The sequence below is a fragment of the Corvus moneduloides genome, chromosome 6, assembly GCF_009650955.1.
Source record: "Corvus moneduloides isolate bCorMon1 chromosome 6, bCorMon1.pri, whole genome shotgun sequence".
NCBI classification, from domain to species: Eukaryota; Metazoa; Chordata; class Aves; order Passeriformes; family Corvidae; genus Corvus; species Corvus moneduloides.
Window position 1 is genome coordinate 54,884,316 of NC_045481.1, and position 20,064 is coordinate 54,904,379.

Here is a 20,064-nt window from a genome sequence, read left to right on the forward strand (position 1 = left end):
TAGGAGCCTGCAGGAGGAGTATGTGAGGAAGCACTGACCAGGATTTTATTTTGTTGGGTGTTGCTAGTTTGTGTGTCATTAAGCTGTTAAGACTCCCCTGTAATCTCATGCATCGCCTCTTGATCTGTGTTGCAAACACTGGTTCATAGACACCTGAAGATGGCACAAAGCTTATAAATAGGCAACTTCCTGGAAGCACATTCAAGGAAGCAAAGAAACGGACAGGGAAATAAACACGGCAAGGGCATACACAGAGTATCTTAAATTTCATTAGCATTATGTGAAAATCATTGAAGTAATACTGGACAAGAAGTGCAAGTGCCCAGTGGCATTTTTTATTAAAAAACTGCATTGTTTTGGTGGTTAAAATGTGTTGATCAACATATCCTAAAGAAATATGTAGCACTCAGAGCAAGCCATAACCATCTGCTTAGACTGTACCACCTGCCCTGCCCTGGGCTCCTGGGGCAGCCTTACGGCCCCTCATTTATCTGGCAACAATGAACATTTTAGTCACGCTCTCTCCTCTCCCTCTGACTCCATGGTCAAGCTGCTGTATCACACTTTGAAGAAACACCAGCAGGACTGACTCAAGAACAGTATGGCTGTTATCCAGACTAGTCCTTCTATGCCCTTCTTGCCTCCAAACACATGTTCATAGTGAGTGGATAGGTCTGTGTTATGTTTAAGATAAACAGTGTAACAGGTCACTTTGATGATCATCTTTTTGCTCATCACACTGAGAACTACTGGGGTTTTTTTCAGAAGTAAAAAGCAAAACTAATTCCTCACCAAGCATAGAATAATAAATTATATGAGTCTAAATCATTATTATATGAGTCTAAATCATTCTATAAAGGCCCTAATTTTCATATGTGGTCACATATGGAAATGGAAACATCACATTGCTATCAAAGAAGTGCAATTATACAAGAACAGTTGAAATTTATGCCACTCCCAGTGACATGCACACAATTAATAAGCAGATACATGAAGTCATGGAGTGGGTGTGGAGAGGGTGGGGCCTCTATCAGATGTGGGAGGGAGCTTTGTAGCTTTGCTTTAAGTTCAAACTGTTCGGGCAACTGCAGGAGAAATGAGTGGTGGATAGAATACAGCGTGAAAGTGGAGCTGAAGGACTGTGAGCCACATGGTGCAGAACCTCCTGGCCACCAGTCACGGGGAACAAGTGGAGGGTAAAGTCCCCTTGTTTTCCTTTGTTAAATCCCTCCCTTCAAACCCAAGGGATTGTAGCAGCAGTCTGGGTGAGAATACATTTAGTATGACATTGCTGCTTAAGAGTTCAACAAGCAAGGCCAGCTAAACACACAAAACACGTTGGATGCCAGGTCACTCACGTGGGAAATAAAATGTGCAAAGAAAAGTAGCTTTCCACCTTTCCTAGGCAGGTTTTGCTGCTGAGAAAAGAGTCAAATTACCCTTCCAGCACCTGAACTCATCAGTGGGACATCCTGACACCTCCCAGCTTCAGTTTCCAGTTCACATCCCCCAGAGCACAGCTCCTGAGCATGCAGGTCCTGCGACTACATCAGGGCCCAAGGACTGGTGGGGCCAAGGGAGGGTTTAAAAAGTGTGGGATTCAGGGAAAACATAGCAAGGGAGCTCCACTGCACACTGTGCTCAAGGGCCCGATGCATGCCATCCCTCCACAGTGCCTTATTTTGTCCTTTCTCCTCATCAGTCTTTTTCCTAAGCATCTCCAGGAACAGGTAACTTTAGCTTCTGTCAGGACTATTTTGTCATTTGTTTAGAGCTGAGTGGGATTTAAAATCCATGAAGATGGGGAAGACTTTTCTTTTTGCATGAACAAACAGGTGAAGTCCTAGGACTTTATGGCAAGAGGCAAACTACTTGATAATTGCTGGATTTTGGAATTAGTTTGCAACTTGGTTTCCATTTCATCCTTCCACGACGTAAACATTTCCAAGTGAAATTAAATCATGCAAGTAGCTCATCTTTGTATAAAATTATTAATACATACCATCTTTTCTATTATTTGTGCTAGTTGCTGGAATTTACCCCGAACATATGTTACTATGGATTCCTTTTGATTGCCTTTTGCAGTCACTGAAATGGCACATCCATTTTATGACATATGCTGTATATACATTTTTTGATCACATCACCACAAAACATCACTTTAATGCTGCTCATACACTGACCACTTTTTAACATGAACTAGACAGAAAATATACAAGGGGAACGACAAGACACTGAGATGGCATGAGTGACTGAGCACAAATATGAGAACAGGTTTTACAGGATTATGTTAAGTATCCTTTAGATTGTAAAGATGTCAGCTAACGTAAAACTCTAATGTACCAGCTGCTGTCCAAATAGATCACAAAATGAAAGTCCTCATGCTGAGCAGGGCTTAAAATAGAGCAGCTGATGAGTAAGACACTCTTTTTTATATAAACTTCACATTTCACGCACTAAGACATTTCATTGTCAGATATCCGTGGGGTTGCTATTTTCCATGAGAAATCTGCAGCAGAACAAAAGCATCGAATAGTTTCACTTCCCAGGCTCTAAGATTGTTATTTTCATGCCACACAGAAACTCCCTTCTAGTCTGCTTTGTGATTCATGTGTTTGGCTGAATAACTTTCCTGGAACTCAGAACAAGAGGGAAACCTTCCCTAAGTACTTCCTGTCTTTCTAGATGTACTAATAACATGATGGAGTCCTCCCACCTTTCCCATTTACAACACTCCAGGCACACCTACTGGTTGATATACTCATAAGCCTCAGAATTAGTCTGCTTTTGCTCTGGTTTTTAAATAGCAGCTTTTTCTCTAGCAACAAAACTGGTTTTTTTGTCTAACATTAGTATGTACCAAAGCAGTATTAATAGACTGCTTAATTAATAGACAACGGAGATGTTGTAGCTTAGCATACAACATGAAAGATGCATTGCTCTTTCCCTTTTTCCTGTCTGAAGCCACTCACAGCTTTGAAAGCATCTTAATCTTAAAACCCTGCCCAGAAAGATGTAATGTTGAGGGGAAGAACAACCTATGTCATGTGTTTAACCCTGAGAGCTTGCAGGCCTCACTCCAGAGGCCTAATGGAACAGGTATGAAACCAATGTTGAATTTTGACTGCGTAAGAACTAAGTCAAAACTCCAGAATAAGGTCTAGTGTATTTACAAGATGAAACACCAAAAAAATAGAGTCACTGCCCCACTGTCCTGTTAAAGCCTGTCAATCTGGAAATCCTTCCTCCCACCATGGATTGTTAAACTCCTACTAGAGTTATCAGCACTAACTAAAAAGGGAATCAAGCCCTCAACTTTTATAGATTGCAAAACTTCTTTTCAAATTATGTGTCTGAAGAATCCTGATTTCCTTGTATTTGGAAAACAAGTAAAATGTTTTGTGTAATTGATATGAAAAACCAACTGGAGGTGCTGAGTGACTCCCCGAACTCTTTAGAAGGGCTGCCATGAGTTGCTCCAGTTCTAATTGTGGCTTTGCATCTGACTTAATATGTGGGTGTAATCCTGACCAACTCATTAATCTCCAGGCCTGTTTTTCCAAACTGCAAAAGGGAGGATATTGCACTTATTTAATTAATACAGTCTGTGGCTGTTAATTAGTTAAAAAACCCCACTATTTAAATGACATTTACAATTCCAGCTATACTTTTGTGTTCAGCTGTTTCTGCTTCTCATTTACCCTTTTGAACAAGCAAATCAAGGCTGGTTGAAATTCATTCTCTGTTCATTTCAGTCCCAAAAGGAAAAGTTTTGGTGCTTAATGGGACATAAAAAATTGTAAGACCTCTACCAAGAAAAGGCAGCAAAACTCTACCCTGAATCTTAGTGTCCTCAGTAAATCTTGAAGAAATACTGTCAGCAATTTCAAGAGTGTCTTTGGCCCAATTCTCTTCTAACGAAACGGCTTCTAGAATTCTTTATTATTTTTTGTGGAGGGAGGCAAGAATCTCACACTAGCTAACTCTAGGCTTATACATGATGTGTAAAAAAAAGTAAGTACTAAATAAAGTGTTGACTCAAAATTACTCCAAGAATGAATACTGATTTCTTATTAAAAAAAAAAAGGATAAATAAAACTCTAGGAAACATTTTAATAAAATCCTAGGAAAAAAGAAAAAAAGAAATGCTGTTATTTGAAAAGGCTGTAGCCTTTTAGAATTTTCAGCTTAAAATATTTTACTCACTAAAATTTTCTTAACATATTTACAGTTTACCATGTCTCCTCCAAGTTCAGACTTCCAGCCTCTGAAATACAAACTCAATTCCACATATTTTAATGAAGTAAAAGCTCTGATGTGCTTTAACCTTCATTAAGGTCAAATTCAAATAAAGATAGAAATTTTTTGTCCTAAACCTTCTGTAAAGATTGAAAATATATTGCAAAGAAGTACTTAGAATTTCTTAATTCCCTGGTTTTAGCCTGATTTTCCTCCTCAGATTCTTCTTCCTGTTCCTGTTACGCTGCCAGACAGTGGATTGCCAACTCTTGGGAGTTCCTTTTGAGTCTCAAAAAAAAAAAAAAATCAATTGGTGTTCTCAGAGACCACAGGGTTGAAATCAATGGATTGTATAAGAATCTCCTATTTTTGCCTGAAACAAGCTTTTAGCCCTTGAAATTATGATAAAGGCTGGGAGGAAGAAGAATGGGTTTAAAAAAGCTCAGGAAGAAGAAGGTACATGAAAAAGTCAACATTTCTTGCTTTGTATTTATGGGTTTTGATGCTCAAATCTGGAAACATCATGGTAGGAGGTGCAGCCTTTAAAGCAATAAGTGTTTATACAAACAAAACCAGAAAAACCTAATATTTCCCTGGCTTAGGTGTTGTAATAACTCAAGAACTTGATGAACTGGGAAAAGAATGAGTCTGCAATAGCTTATTATGATAAAACCTTTATTTTGAAGAGGTCTGAGCCAGCCACACACGAGTTGTTACAGACTACAGTAAACAGGTCACCACTGTGAGATTTTTTCCATCAGTCTGCAAACAATCTAAGTCATAGGCTGCTGTTTCTTCTGCCCTCATAACTGGGTTGAACCAAGGCACCAACTCTGTGTAACAGGGTCAGAAATACGGCTCAGCAATCTCTGGAGTTTTTAGTGTACAGACAGAACAAGAAATCCAGACATTCAAATTATTAAATCTCAATAATTTTCTGTGAGCTTTGACTTCTCCTGCTGTAGGTTAGATCATAGCTTGTATGTCTACAGACAAATGGAGGAAGAGATTGGATAAAAGGGTAAGACATGTTAATTAATATTGCATGGCTGAAAACCTATAAACAAACAGCACCTGTTTAAAATGCTCTAAAGCAGTTGGATCCACAGCTAGGTGCTAAAACAGATATCACATCTTGGGCATATTTTGGAAGACATTAAAAAATAAATGCATAAAATTCTATCTCCAAACTATTGCACAAAAATTCACCCTCCAAAGACTCAAGAGATCTGGGTCCTCTGTATCTCTAACTAGGGTCATGAATCATGTTTCAGAGAAAACACAACTAAAAAATCAAAGGACTAATTTGGCTGGTTACTTCTGAACATCTGTGGGTGTTCCAGAGACATATCAAGTCTGCTTGAAGGCAATCCCTGCCCAAAAAAAACAAACAAAAAAACCCACTATCAGTTTTCGGGTTATCAGTTGAGAAACGAGATTCCTTTCTTCTGCATGGAAATAGTTGTCTAGATTTAAAAACTTGCAGATTCTAAAGTGAAACCACTGACATGGCCTTATCATACCTTAGGTAGGCTGCATTTAATGGAGGTCATATCGGCCACCCTTCTTGACACAAAGTCCAAACTCAAAGACCAGGAAAGTTTTTACTGTAGCATTCAAATGTGACTACAGAAAAGAAAATCAGCTGGAACATGGGCTACTTGTTCCAATATTCTATTAATAAAACACAATTTTCAGTACAATTGCCACATAGCACACCCTCTTCCTGTTTTTAAATTGTAACTCTAAGCTAAAAATGAGTCTAAATTTCGGTGTTTAAACATGGTGTAACCATTAACATATTAACATAGCTGAGGAGGCAATTAAAATTCTGGTTAAGATCTAGTTTACTACATTCTTATAAAGAAAAAGCTTAAAATCTGAAAATTAATCAGGTGGGAGTTGTCTGGATGAGGAAATGCTTTTGCTTTTTATCAGACACACCAGTGCACAGTGCCCTGAGCCGAGCACACAGCTGAGCTGGTCTGCCCAGCAGTTCCCTTGATTTGTGGGGTGCTCTGCTTCAAGAGCTCCCTCAAGTACCCTGCAAGGAGAAAACGATCTACCTTTGGTCAAGCCTCACTTCTCCTGTTTGCCTTCTGTCTGTAGAAATGCGTAGTAGAAGGGTGGTGCAAACTTTTTTGGTGTCAGGAGCTGAACTCAGGTCTTGTCAAATTTAAAATTGTCATTTCTTAGCTCTTCACCTTTAAAATTTTTAGGTGTAAGATCCCTGACTCACCTACAGATAGAAATTCCCTGCACTGACCTGACAATCTATTTCAAGGGAAGCCACAGAATAGGACTGATATATATTATCATATGGTGAAATTTGGAATTTGATTAACCAGATGCTGTTATTTTCTTTAATATCTCATGAATAGAAACTATGGTATAAAAACAATTCAAAACAATCGTTCACTGGGAAATCTGACATACGGCCTGCTAAGCTGCTCTCCTACAGAAATAGCTAAAGATCATTACTCTTGGCATCATTCCCTACAACAGGCACTGCGCTCATTAAAACAGACAGGATGTGATTGAGTCCATAAGGAAGATTATTTCTACAGATGGGTAGAAACAATGAGCAAAACTACAAAGACTTCGTTGAAAGAAGTAGTCAAGGAGACTTCTCCACCTCCAGAACTTCTGTGCACTAAAGCAAATCAAAGCAGCACCATTTTGCTGGAAATAAAAGGATGCTTTTTCTCCTCTTCCTTCATGGTATGCATTTCCATTCTGCTAATGCAGGGTACTTCATTTAACTTGTTCTGCTGGAGGCTTTCTCCCGGGTAGGAATATCCTGATGTGAGCAGAGTTTGTATCCAGCAGGGGCCACTTGTTGCCTGTGTTTAGTCCCCATTCAATTAGGTGGAAACGAGCTGTTAATGCTGTCCCGGGCTGAGCCCACGTCCTGCAATAGTGGATTGGGATAACCACAACCACACCGTGACGCAATCCAGCTGCAATCCACACTTCCCTGGCGATGTTACACTAGGAAACGTAAACCAAACCTCTGGCATGCGGCATCACGGGACAGGAAGTGTTAAGACAATTAGGATGTGGCAATGATAATCTGATGCAGCTATCACGCAATCACGTTTAGCAAATGTTTGCATTTGAAAGCAGCTACGCTGTGATTATGTTCTTGCAACACATCCCCTTTACACTGCTGTGTGGATTGTCTAAATTTAGACTAGAAGATGGTGCAGTAGATGGGTTTACCACGTTCCATCGCTGGCCTTTTGCACACGCTGAACACAACTGATGCCGTGAGCAGCTCCGGCACCGTGTGACCGCGCTGGGAGGCGATGGAGCATCAGCGATAGACACGCTAAGCCAGCATCACACACGTGCCTCCGAGACAAGCTGGAGGCCGAGGGCTCAGAGATGAGGTGTGTGACACCACACAGACTCCGTGACAGGCTACTGTGACCCACGCACACAGCTGGCGGGGTGACGTGGGGCTGCCACGGGGCTCCAGAGCACCGGGAACCTGCGGATGGATGCAGCCCAGGCGGCGGTGGGCTGAAGGACACGATGGAGACCCTCTGGCAGGCTGGGTCGAGGGCAAAGCGCCCGTGCGCTGAGGCCCAGAGAAGGTGACCCTAAAGGCGGATGGGTCGTCACACCACGACACCGGTTCCGTGAGGCACGGGGGGGGTCTCCAGGGCCAGGCCGAGGCCTCGCCGCCGAGGGAAGGAAGGAGACGAGGCCCAGGCACAGCGGCCACGCTGGGGCAGCGCCGCCATGACCTTCACACCTCGGCGCGTGACGTCACGGCCGCGGCTGACGTCACAGGGCAGTGACGCAGCGGCACGGGCGAGCCCCAGAGGCGGGGCGGGGAGCGGGCGGGAGCCGCGGGCGGCACCGCTGCGGAAGAAGCGTGGGCGAGGCAAAGCCCTGCCCGCCACCCCGGGCACACTCGCCACGAACCCTCGCCGACCCCGCCGCCATCACCACATCCGGGTCCCCGCGGCACCGCCCCGCCGCCGCTCAGCCCCGCCCCTGAGCGGGGGGCGGGACCGAGGCCCGCAGCCACGCTTCCGATTGGCCGACGCCGCGGGGCCGCCCGGGGATTTGCCGGCGCTCGGGAGGGCGGGCGTTGCCCGCTCGCCGGCCGCCCATTGGGCGAGGCCGCCGCGGAGCCGCTCTCCCGTTGGCGGGCGGGCGCGTCCGGTGCGGGGCCGGGGGAGGGTGCCATTGGCTGGAAAGTAGGTTAGTGGTGCGCCGTCGGGTGGCAAGCCAGGCGGAAAGTAGGTCAGGGACGGGGGCTGCCTGCGCCGGGCGTGCGGCGCTGCCGGGGGGCCGCGACCCCCGCCCGCCCTCCCTTCGGCCGGGCGCGGCGCGGCGAGGGGCGCGCGGAGCCGCGGTGAGCGCGAGGGGCGGCGGGCGGGGGGCGCCGAGGGGCGAGGGGGGTGCGGGGGGGAGCGCGGCCCCGGCGGAGCCGCCGCCCCCGGGGGCCGCGGGAGCCCCGGGAAAGGCCGGGGGGCGGCGGGGGGAGCCCGGACCGGGAGATGGCGGCGGTGGGACCCCCCCGGCGGCGGTGCCGGGCTGTGTCTCCGGGAGCCGGGACCGCGGCGGGGGCCCCGTTACGGAGCGGCCCCGGGGCGGGCTGGCCCGGCGGTGGGGCAGCTCCGTGGGGCACGGGGCTGACAGACGGGCCCGGGCCCGGAGCCGGACCCCGCGGGCAGAGCCGGGCCGGGGTCCCGCGGAGGGCATGGGCGGTCCCGGGGCTCCGGGGGGGCGTGCCGGGCTGTGCCCCCTCCCCGGTGTGAGTCGTCCCCAGGGATGGGGAGGCTCGGGTGCGTCTCACAGAGGGGTCGGTGCCCCTTCCCCCGCCACGGGAGCGGCCCTGTCCGAGCGGGTCCCCGGGATCTCCGCCGGTCACTCCAGGATCGGGGAGGCCCCGTGTGAAAGCCCAGAAGGATGGCGGTACTTGGGAATTCCCTGTTTGTGTCGCACGGCGGCCGGTCCCACCTGCGGGCAGGTGCCAGCCCCACGGCCGGGGGCTCCTCGCGTCCGCCCGGAGCATCCCGGGCACCCGCCGGGGGCTTTTCCGTGGGGATCCCCCTAGTCCCGAGCAGCTTTCCCGGTGCCCTGTCGGACACCTGTGTGCGCCTTTCCTGTCGCAAGGAGAGGAAGCTTTTCCTTCAGCAGTGAACGTAACACACCGGGAGCACGAAGGTAGCTTCCCAAGATCAGGATTTTGCGCTTGGGGAGGCAAGGGAATCACTTTGCATTTTTAATTGCTGAGGTTTCTGTTACTCCAGTGCCTCGATTATAACAGTTTTGGGAAGATTTTCGTACTTGAAAAATAACGGTGAAGAACAAGTGGGTGTGTTTTCTTGCCTTGGAAGCAAATATGCCTGCTGGAATTTTAAAGTATTTCCTTAGTATGTGAGGTAGAAAGGGTCAGCTGCAGAGCGTGATCGTCTGCTTGAATAATTTTGAATCTAATCTCTTTTCAAAATTCAATCTCTTAAGTAGAATTTTTTTTTTTTTAATTCTGGAACTTCAACATTCAAAATACTGTATTTCTTTTTTTAACGTGTTCGTATTAAAAGTACCTGTCCTGCCTGTTTATCTTTTCTTTTATCAAAAGGACTTTTTAAATGTGAGTGACTGATAATACGCAGGCTGCAGCTAAGTCTGCAAGGGAGAAAAGAAAGGATGTTTGTTCCAATTAAGTATTAATTCTGGCTAACTGTCTCTGTAAATGGTCTTGCAGAAGGCTGAGGTTAAACTCTGCCCTCTTCAGAAGGTATGTTTTGTATCCTCCAGGAATATGCAAATGTAAATAGCTCTTTGAAACATCAGGAACTACAGACCTCTCTCTGGTTACTCTAAACCACAGCTGCTTATTAAGGGAAAGGCTTTACTCCTCCCGCCTTCTGTGGGTTTGTGCTTCTCGTGACCATTCTTGGGTTTTTATGCCTGCTTGTAGAAATTGAGTGTGTAAAATACTCTACAGCCACAGCATTTCACTGGGGTTTTATGCTGTTTTATCCCATATTCTCTTCCGTGCTGTGCATTTGCATTGTCTGCTTGGATGCCAGCTGTGGTGCGTGGGCCTGTGTAGGCTCAAGCTCTGTAAAAGAAGTTCCTTGGGAGAGTAGACAAGAGAGAAGCACCACAGAGAACGTGAGGAAAGCTGTTTGGTTTGGGTGTCAGGAAGCTTGGGTGGCTGGAGCTGGGATTCCACAGAGCCAGAGCTGGAACTGGGGCCTGCTGCCATGTCACTGTCACCACGTGCTCCCAAGAGACCTGCTGTGTTTGGGGACCCTTGCTAGGGATGTTTTGGGAAGGTGATGTTTGTAGGGGGACTTCATAGGAGATTTGTTTTTTTTTCCTTTAAATACCTGCTCTCAAGGATTCTTTTGAGAAACCAGGAATACGAACAGAGAGCATTCATTGGATTTATTTGGTGGAGCTAAAAGTTGCACACAGTTCTTTGATGCAGTGCAAGACTGATGGCAAAGCTGAGACCTGTGAGAGCTGCAGTCTGTGAGCTGCAGGTGAGGAAGGCAGGTTTTTCCAAGGGAATTGATATCAAGCACGCTGGAAATACCAGGAGGCCTGCAGGTTAATTTGTTTACAGGAGTACAGAATCATGCTCAAATACAGTATTTTAAGCTGTTTTCAGCATGGGGCCCATTGCCTGTGTTGTTACACTTTGACAGGAGCTACAGGAATCCTGAAGGAATCCATTATTGTTAAGTAAAACAAAGTAAATTTGCTGCATCCTATAGTGACTTTGTTTCAGTTCTGTAACCTGCATGCTTCTCATTTTTAACCTTTATCATCACTTTTGTCCATAGTTCTCTTTCTAATAAAGGGCAGAAAAGTAGTAAAAAGCAGCTGCCTGTATCCCCAATTGTTAGGAAGTTCTCTGAAGTTAGTTGTCTTCAACAAAAGCTGTATAAAGGCATATCATACACAAATGACTGCAAAGAGAAGCCCAAAATAAATACATATTGTTAATCTAGTGTAGCTTTTTGGTTCTCACAAAGTTTACAGAATGCAATATTTAAGCTTTCTCTGTTTACTTTGATACATTAAACACGTTTTGAAACTTTAATTTTTGGCTGTCATCATATTTTGAGAGCTTCAGCCTGCAGTAATTGATTTTGATAAATGCAGTAGCTGACTGGATGATGCTGACTGGAACTCAGTTACCAACTTTTGAAATTTGGTTATTGAAAGTTCTGCTTGATCAACCCACAGAAACTACAGTCTATGTTTTGGAGGTGCTTGAAGATGCAAATGAGGTGGTTTATGGCATTTTCAAACCTGGTGAAAGAGCTTTCAGTCTGGGTCTTTCAGTCTCTTTAAGAGTGGCTGTAGATGGATTTTAGGTAGTAAATTGATGATGGATGAAGCAAAGCAAAGGTGTGCTCTGCCTGCGGGGTGTGTGTATATCTGTGTGTACGTGCTGGTCTTGCATTGCGGTAGGAAATATGTTCCAGGTTTAGTCAGATCAAATCCCAACTGATGCTCAGGTGTTACACAGTTGGAACTCAAGACATTGAAGGAGAAAAATTTTGCACTTAAAAAATCAGAAGGCTTTTCTTTCTAAGAGTTGGTGTATTGAGTTATTCAGAAAGCCTGTTTAAGTTTTGAGGATTTTTTTGTGTGAGGAAGAAATCTCAGTTGTGATTATCCATTTGGTTTTACCTGTGTTTAATCACTTTGAACATTGTCAGATAACCTGTGATGTCTATTTAATTGAGCTGCACATTGAATAGGGTGGATATTGAGATAACTCACTGCCATTAACTGCACATTGCACCTGCCTTTTTTACCTCAATTTGTTGGAAAAATGCAGTAAGGCTACTTATCCAAGGCCCAGGCTTCATCTCCTTGGAAACCTGATCTTTCACCAGATGTTGAGAAATGTAATTTCTTTTTTAATCCATTCCACAGAAGAACACAGATCAAAACAGCATCTTCAGGCTTTGTTAGTCTAGAATATTCATTAACTAAAAAAATAGTCTGACATTTCAGTCTTTGCCCCAAAGAAGATTGATAGTTTCTGTTGTGTTTGGTATTATTTCAAATTTATTTTAGCTGATGCTTAAGTTCCTGGTTTATAGTTTAATTCAATTCAGGAACTGGCTGATAATAGGTTCTTCATGTGTAAGGTACAGGATTGTTTGAGGACCCAGCTCCTTCCATGCCTGCAAGGATTCATCTTTCTTCTCTCTGTTCAGGTCACACTTTCTCCTTTGCGGCTGCAAAAAGATATTTCTTGGGCAGCACATTGAGAATTTGTAACCTTTTCAGTCTGCTGCCATTTGAGAAGCTGTTATTCAATGTCTGCTGTGTCAGATGCACTTCTGGGTCAGCTGCTGATGTCAGAACAGCTTGTGACCCCACACTGAAGCTGTGCTGGAGTTTAGTAGGTTGGTCTTGAGTAGGAATGGTGGCAGTAGGCTACTTAGAGAGCAGGAGATCTCCTTGGCAGGAGTTTAGAGGGGAGAATTAACAAGCCATGTTTCTTGGGGTCCAAGGTGTTGACAGTCTCTGCTGACTTCCAAGAGGCCCGTTCATGAGTCCAAGCAGCTGAGGCAGATGGTTATAGTTTTTGGGGTTGTTTTGGCAGGGTTTTCCTTGCAGATGTTGGTGGGCTCTGTTTTCCAGAGGTACAAGGCAGTTTAGGGGCACCTGGGAAGGGCAGCAAACACATTGCTAAATCCTTAACAGCTCCTCCCTGTGTGGCTGGGATGGAAATCCTTCTTCCCATGGGTAGTTGCTGTAGCACTGGGAAGGATGTTTGGTGATTCCTAGGCAGCATCTTTTGGCACGATGTCTCTGAAATCACCTTCTTAGGAAGGCACTTTATAGTAATTCTTAGGTGCTCATTAAGTTGCAGTCTTTTGCCTTAATTCCTTTCTGTATCAGCTAAAGATAAGTTAATTGAATCCATGTCTTTTTTAAAGATTGGATGTATTCTTGATACAGGGCTACTCAGAAAACTCTGAAGTTTTTATAATTCATTTGGGATTGATGTAGGTTTTGAAGGGTGAATGGAGTAAGACTACCAGAGAACTCAGAAATTACCATTATTCTTGATCTCAAGTTAGTTTTATCATGAAAACTTCCCTAAAGTGCCTTTTCCTTTTATAATTTGCCTAACCAAAAAGAAAAAAATCAGAAAGACTGGTAGATATTGCTAAATAATGCTGTACTGCAGAATATTTGTCATGTGAAGTGAGAAGGAAAAGTTACTTCCTAGAAAAAACAGGAGAAAATAAACCTAATAAACTTTTATTTTAACTTTTCTCTTTTTTTTTTTTTTTTGTAAGAATGTTTTTTTCTGTCTTTAAAGCAGTTAGTTTTATAGTTTCCTTGAACTGGTTTGGTTGGGTTTTCTTTTCCTTAACTTGTGATGAATGGATTTCTTTGTTGTCTGTGGATTTTTCTTGGAGTGTTATGAAATTTAGGACTTCTGTTCCAATTTGAAGCAAAATGATCTATTAAAATATTAAAACTTTTATCTTTTATATTGTGTATATGCATTATAGTTGTTAAGAGTGGCAGCAAGTTGGCTTTGGTTTGAGTTCTACTGATATTTTTATCTTTCACTCAAGGACCTCTGATAATTGTATTTTCAATCTCCTTGAGTTTTGGGCCTTCTGCTGCACTTTGGCTACTGGCTTATTAGTTTTCATATAACCTTGTAAAATAATATTTATTTTGCCCATAGGTTTGAATGGCCTGCTCATTTTTCAGGGATAGAATCTGTGGTCCAGAATAGATTGCAAAAAAATCAGACGTTTGTTTTGGAGGTTTGTTTTTTTAACCTTGTCTTGACCATGTTGTGGTTTCCAGTTTGAGGTTTTAGAATTGTTGACTAAGAAACAGGATGTCTTTTTATTCCTGTGTTGCCTTTCCCAATGTGCTTTGTTGCCAACACATTTCATGTAATCTTGGCATTTGCATTTGCAAATTGGTTTGTTATTGATGAAATTAATTCAATAGGTTGACGGAAAAAAGTCAGTATCAATACTGTGCCCTCAACATACTTAAGAGTATTTTTGTGTTATACTCAGGATGTGGCCCAAATTCATAAATCCAGAAATTTACTTATGTGGTCTTAGAGGGCTCTGATACCTGAAATTGGTTTTTTTCCTTATCAATCTGATAAAGCCCCAGAATATTAGGCAAATTTTGCTGCCCTAGAATAACATTTTACTGTGGTTTTAATCTATACCCAGTTTACTATGGCTTGGAAGTTTCTATTACAAATAGTGTTGTTTTCTTCCTATTTGTAGAGTTTCTTCTTTTTTTTCTTACTTTAAAATATATTTTTGCTGCAATGACCAAACCAGCCTCTGAACGTTGTAGTTTATTTTAGAAACCTGTCAAGTCAGGTTCAGTGACTTCTTAGAGGGACTTGTCATATAAAAACATTAGAATTGCCATAAGTGTGCTGTAATTAAAGAACAATCTGTTCAAAATGTTGTCAAATGCTTGCTATGCAGTTTGGGTCCAAATTCTAGAAGTACTAGAAGTAATTCATATTTTAGAAATACAAGGCCAGCGATTGGATATTCCTATTTTAAATAGAAAGACAGATATAAGAATTTATGCTAGTTTGGATTTGTGTTGGGATTTTCTGTTTCACTTCTGTTAGAAATGTTAGGACCTTTATATAAATACATTTTTCTCTATCTGAGACATGTGCAACTTGGTCAGCTTGTCTGGCCAGGAAATAGTCTGAAGAAGGATGGGTATTTCCCTATTAGAGCACTTTAAAATCTAGTTCGGTCTGTTTAAGATATCCCAGCTGGCAATAACGAGATCTCAATTACTGTACTTGGTGTTATTTGTTGAATGAGGTAATTCCTGTCCTCATTTATCTGACTTGACTATGAGACTCTTCCATAGAAAATGCCTGCTTTATTTTCTTAGCTGGAGTGGCTCTTTATTTGGCTTACTTTTACTTTGCTTTTGTCATTATCAAGAATCAGATGATGAGGGGAAAAAAACCAACAGAGGAGAAGGTGACTGCAGTCAGCTGTTGGAGAAACTGTTTGTATATTCCCATTCCTGGTGGAGATTATCAACTCGCCATCTTAGAGCAAATTTTAACAGTTGGGTACAGCTGATGCCATTGTGCAAGTTTTCTGACTGTGTCCTTTCTGTGTGTGCTCCTCCCAAGAATTCTCGTCTGACTGATGGTTTTTTGCAGATTTTCAAGGAACATGTGGGAAATTCCAGTGTTCAGGGCAGGATCATCAGGGCTCTGCTTGGCTACTTTGACAGGACAAAATCCTATGGCCAAAAAGAATTACCTGGTTTCAGTGCCCAGCAGTTTGGTTTATAATGACACATGAATCCTTTGCATCATCCATGGGCAGCTGGTTGAGTTGGGACAACAGTTTTGATGATCATTTGAACTGGGTTGCCATGGACAATGTAGCCTCCATCAATGCTCCAACTCTTTCCTGGCTAAGAATTTCCATCCGTGTATCCAGTTCCTCTGCTCCATGGTGGCATTTGTGTTCAGGCAAAGATCCGGGCCTGGGGAATCTGCTGGGTCTCAACACTAAGTGTTTGCTCCAGAAGAGTGTTTTAAGATTACTGATCCCATACAACTTGTGGCTTCATAAACATTTCTGCTTTTGTAGGTTAGGAAACAGCACAGCTCACAAACTGAGTAGTGCTGAAGGAGAGGTGGGAGAGGCAGAAGTGTGAAGAGTGCTGTTTTAAATGTGTTACACTGCAACCTTCATGTGGAAGAAGAGGCTTTGTGACAGAGTATTTTTGGATTAAGCTGTGTTGGGTCATTTCTTTCATAAATCTACATAAAAATTTGTGAAAAAATCTGGCTTTGACACTGAAATGCAGAAGCCAGAAAAATAAGCAACTTTTTACTCTCATCTCTGGAGCTATACAGTGGAGCTTTTCAGTATTTATTGTGCCATTTTTAAAAAATTCTCTTTTATAACAAGGAATAGTAACTCAGGCAGACCTCTGACTCTTTTCCCTTTCCCCTCACTGGCCCATGTGCCTCTGGGTTTCCAGATGAACAAATATAGAAGTGTTTCAGATACTCAAATCTCTCAGGAGCTCATTCACCACCATCACCTGACTTTGTCAGAGCTGAACGCTTATGTGTCCAACTTGTTGTCAAACTGATAATTTATGTAAAATTGGCAGAGACCCAGCAATGTCTTCAGTTAAACTTGCCAGGAAGTCTGGAGGAAATGGAATATGGGAAGGAGACTGGGTGGAAGAAGATTTTTTTTTTTTCCCCAAGATAATACGTGGTTTGAAGTTCACTAATTGTTCACACCTCTGCTGCCTTTGAGGAGGGGACGTGTCTGTTAAAAAAAAAAAAAAAAAAACCAACAAAAAAATGAAAATCTTGAATTGCTGCTTAAGAATGATTCTCAAACTTGGCATAGATCCCATCTTGCTGCCGGTTCATTTAAATATTCTGTTTTCTAGAAGCAAAGCTCTCTAAAATCTATCCAGGCTTCCATTTAGAGAAGTATTGGCACCATAGTTTGTTCTTGATGTTCCTATCAAATAGCTATTCAGGAGAATTGTTCTTGTGTTCAGTGGCATGAAAAACTTTGTAAGACTGTAATGCACTCTTATTATTTATTAAAAATTTTCAACTTTATGGAATGTAAGACAAAGTTTAACTCAGCAGATAACAGGTGAATCAATGCCTTCTACTTAAAGTGAATTGGCTTATTTTTTTCCTAGAGCATGTGAACACTAATAAGGACCAAATAGTTGCACATCTTGGGTAGAAGCAGAACAAAAAAAAACAAACAAACCTTCTTCCATGTAGCAAAACAGTGAGCAAAAAGCGCCTATTGGTATCTCATTAGAGACCCAGGTAGTGCTGTAGCGTATTGATGATCATTATTCAACATTTTATGATTTTTAAAGTTCCTTTAAGTGCTTAAATTAGTGTTGGGGAGTTCTGGGTGCTTTTTAGACAAAATGAGCGTTCCTTTTAGAACAGGATTTGCTCAGGCAAGTGCCTAAGCCTCCATGGATTCATTCATGGTGTGCTGTAACACTTGTGTAATCTACTTTCTTTGGCACACGTTTCAGATGCATGCTTCTTATTTTTTGAAACAAATATTTGGTCACTCATCCGATTCATCCTCTAGTTTTAGGATATTTCTGTGGTTTGCTAGTTTCCTGTAGCCCCAAACATACTGGAATGATGGTGTCCCTTGACAAGCCTGGAAAAGTACTGGTTTCTGTTATTTGTCAATGAAACCTGTTTTTTCTGTTGGATTTTGTGTGGCATTTGGAAAACCTGGTAGCTGGTGTCTTAGCTGGCCTCTGACTTTATTTACAGACACCCACACTCAAGAATTCACCCTTAGAATTGCCTGTGTGTAGCTTTCTGTCCTTTGGTCTCAGTTCTGTGAGCGCTTTGTTTGCTCTTTTGTGCGTGTGTGTTGTGTGGCAGTGACGATGTTTTGGAGCGATGCTGTGTTGGCAACCAGGTCACAGAATAATATTGGTGCAAGTTCTCAGGCTTGCCTGGAGGAGTGGCTGGCAAGTGGATTTCAAAGACTTTCAGGAAGCAGAAAAAGAAACTCCCCTGCCCTTCAAACACCTGGAAGAATCTTGATGCACTAGCTTAAAGGAGAAACGTTAGGGATAAGTACGGCTAACTTTGATTGCCCTTTCTAGCAAACCTCATTGCATGCTGTAGTGAAGGATTACAGTTTTTCACCTCCAAATAGAACCCAGCACATCCCCTTTAACTCCTCCCTATGACAGAATTTGGCTGAGTCTTTGTTTGGCAGCAGCGAGTGAGGTTCTCTTCAATCATGGAGTTCTGTATTTTCCACACATCCTTCCAGAAGTGTACTCATCACAATGACTTCCACATGCGAGCTTGTCCTTGTTTTCCACCCTTCAAAGGGCTGGTCACTCAGTTCCTGGTGGCTCCTTGTGTTGTTGTGTTCTGCTTTTATTTTCATAGTTTTCACATTCCCACTGCTCAGCTGTAGGCATCAGTCATCTCAGTGCAGTAAGATTTGATGGTTTCATGTGCCATCCCCACACAGAGCAATGTTTCTTAAACCTAACCTGAGTAACATTCATCCAGGAGTAACATTCATCCAGATGCTTTCTTGGCTGTGCTCCTGTGGTTTGGAGATGGATTTCACTTGGGTGTTGATAAAACAGCCTTCTAGAAAAGGAGCAAATTTATCCAAAGCAGCAGCTCACAAACAAAATAAATACATTTCAGAGTGTTTCTTGAATGCTTCTATTACTCTGGAGGCTTTGTAGGGTTACTTTGCTGTAATCTCCCTTTAGGAGTTTACCTGTGTGCTTCCACATTCAGGTGTGTGTTGGCAAGGGAAGTTACATGGACACTCACTGGTGAGCTGATCATCTCTCCCCTCCATTTCACAATGCTGGTACCTGTTTGACTTCCTGAACCACCTTACTGTCATCTACTCAGACTTGGAGTTTTTTTAAAAATTACTTCTTTACAGGATTAGTTTTAATCTATTTTGGATCTTTGAACAGTTCACTGAGGGGTTAGGTACGCACCAGTGCTGTATGGAAGTACCCAGCTGAATGCTGAAGCCAGGAGGTTAAAAACTCTTGCACTTACAAAGGGTTAAAAGGTTAGATTTTCAGCTTCTCAACTAATGAAATAGTGTGAATTCTGTCACCTGCATCTCGAAAAGAGGAGTCTGTGCTGCATGGTAAAAATCCACCTAGCCCTGTGTTAAATAAACTATCAAACTGATTCATAGTTACTGTGTGTGAGCTGAGCAAGGATTAGTCAGTAGCATTGGTTCTGGCAATTTCCACTTGGCTTGCTTGAGGAATAGATGTGCCCTTTCTAACTAGCAGCCAAGAGTCCTGTTTCTGTATGTCACACTTCCAAGAGGAAGTGACTGAGGGTGGAAGGACTTTATTGACTGGCAGTTCCCAGGGCAGCGTTAGAGAGGTGCACAAAAGAATCTGTGCCTTGGTAAACAAGATTATCAAGCTGAACTCAAAGGTAGGTTGATCTATGGAGGATGTTAAATATGTCATAATTGTAATACTTTCTCGGACTTGATAAAGTGTGAATAGAAAACTGAAAAGAGTTCAAGGAATGAACTGGTTTGCAAACATAAATTTACGGTGTCAGATGAAAGGAACACAACTAAACTTACTTAAAGGAGGAAGAAGCAATTCACTGGATTAGTCCTTCAGTTAATGAGCTGATAATGTTATCTGGTAGGAGAAAATGAAATGAGGTTTAATAGCAGATAGGTGACTTAGTGAAATTCAGGCTAGAAAAGTTGGAAATTAGGAACAAGAAGAACTAAGCTTTGGAACAGAAAAGGTGGGAGGCAGGTAATGGATTCTTACAACACATTGGTTCTTGCAGGATATCTTTGTAAAGTAAACTTTGGCCTGAGTTACAGCATATCAGTGTGTCCTATAAAATAGTAGATGAGGTTGCCTCCTGTTGCAGCAGTGGAGAGCAGAACCACATGATTGTACAAGGGAACAGATATGAATGAAGCTGGTATCAGTGTTAAGATAAAACTTGCCTGCTTATCTGTATGATACTCTGTTTGAGTAGAAGGAAGTGAAAGGACATACAGCTTTTACCAGGCTGAGAAGGAGAGGGATGGCCAGAGAGACTTGGAGCAGAGAGGAGGGAACTACGGAGACTTGCAGCAAAACAACTTAAGGTTAAAAATACTGCAGGGGGTTCTCATGTTGTTCTTCTCCAAAGCATAGATAAAATGTAATATCCACGAGTTTTGGTCAGCAAAACTAAAAAGTGGAGCAAACGTCACTTTTGATGTGTAATCTTAATAATTAAAG

The 20,064-nt window shown here is 42.9% G+C and overlaps 1 protein-coding gene across 6 annotated transcripts in view; it reads left to right on the forward strand.

The window, feature by feature from the left end:
• Window positions 1–8,436: 8,436 nt before the first annotated feature.
• Window positions 8,437–20,064, forward strand: part of ARNTL (aryl hydrocarbon receptor nuclear translocator like) — a 47,929-nt gene continuing 36,301 nt past the window's right edge. For 3 of the 6 annotated variants that reach the window (XM_032110948.1, XM_032110949.1, XM_032110951.1), the window contains exon 1: window positions 8,458–8,492. The gene's annotated coding sequence lies outside the window, so the exon portion shown is untranslated. The other 3 variants (XM_032110947.1, XM_032110944.1, XM_032110945.1) reach the window with 3 other exon arrangements.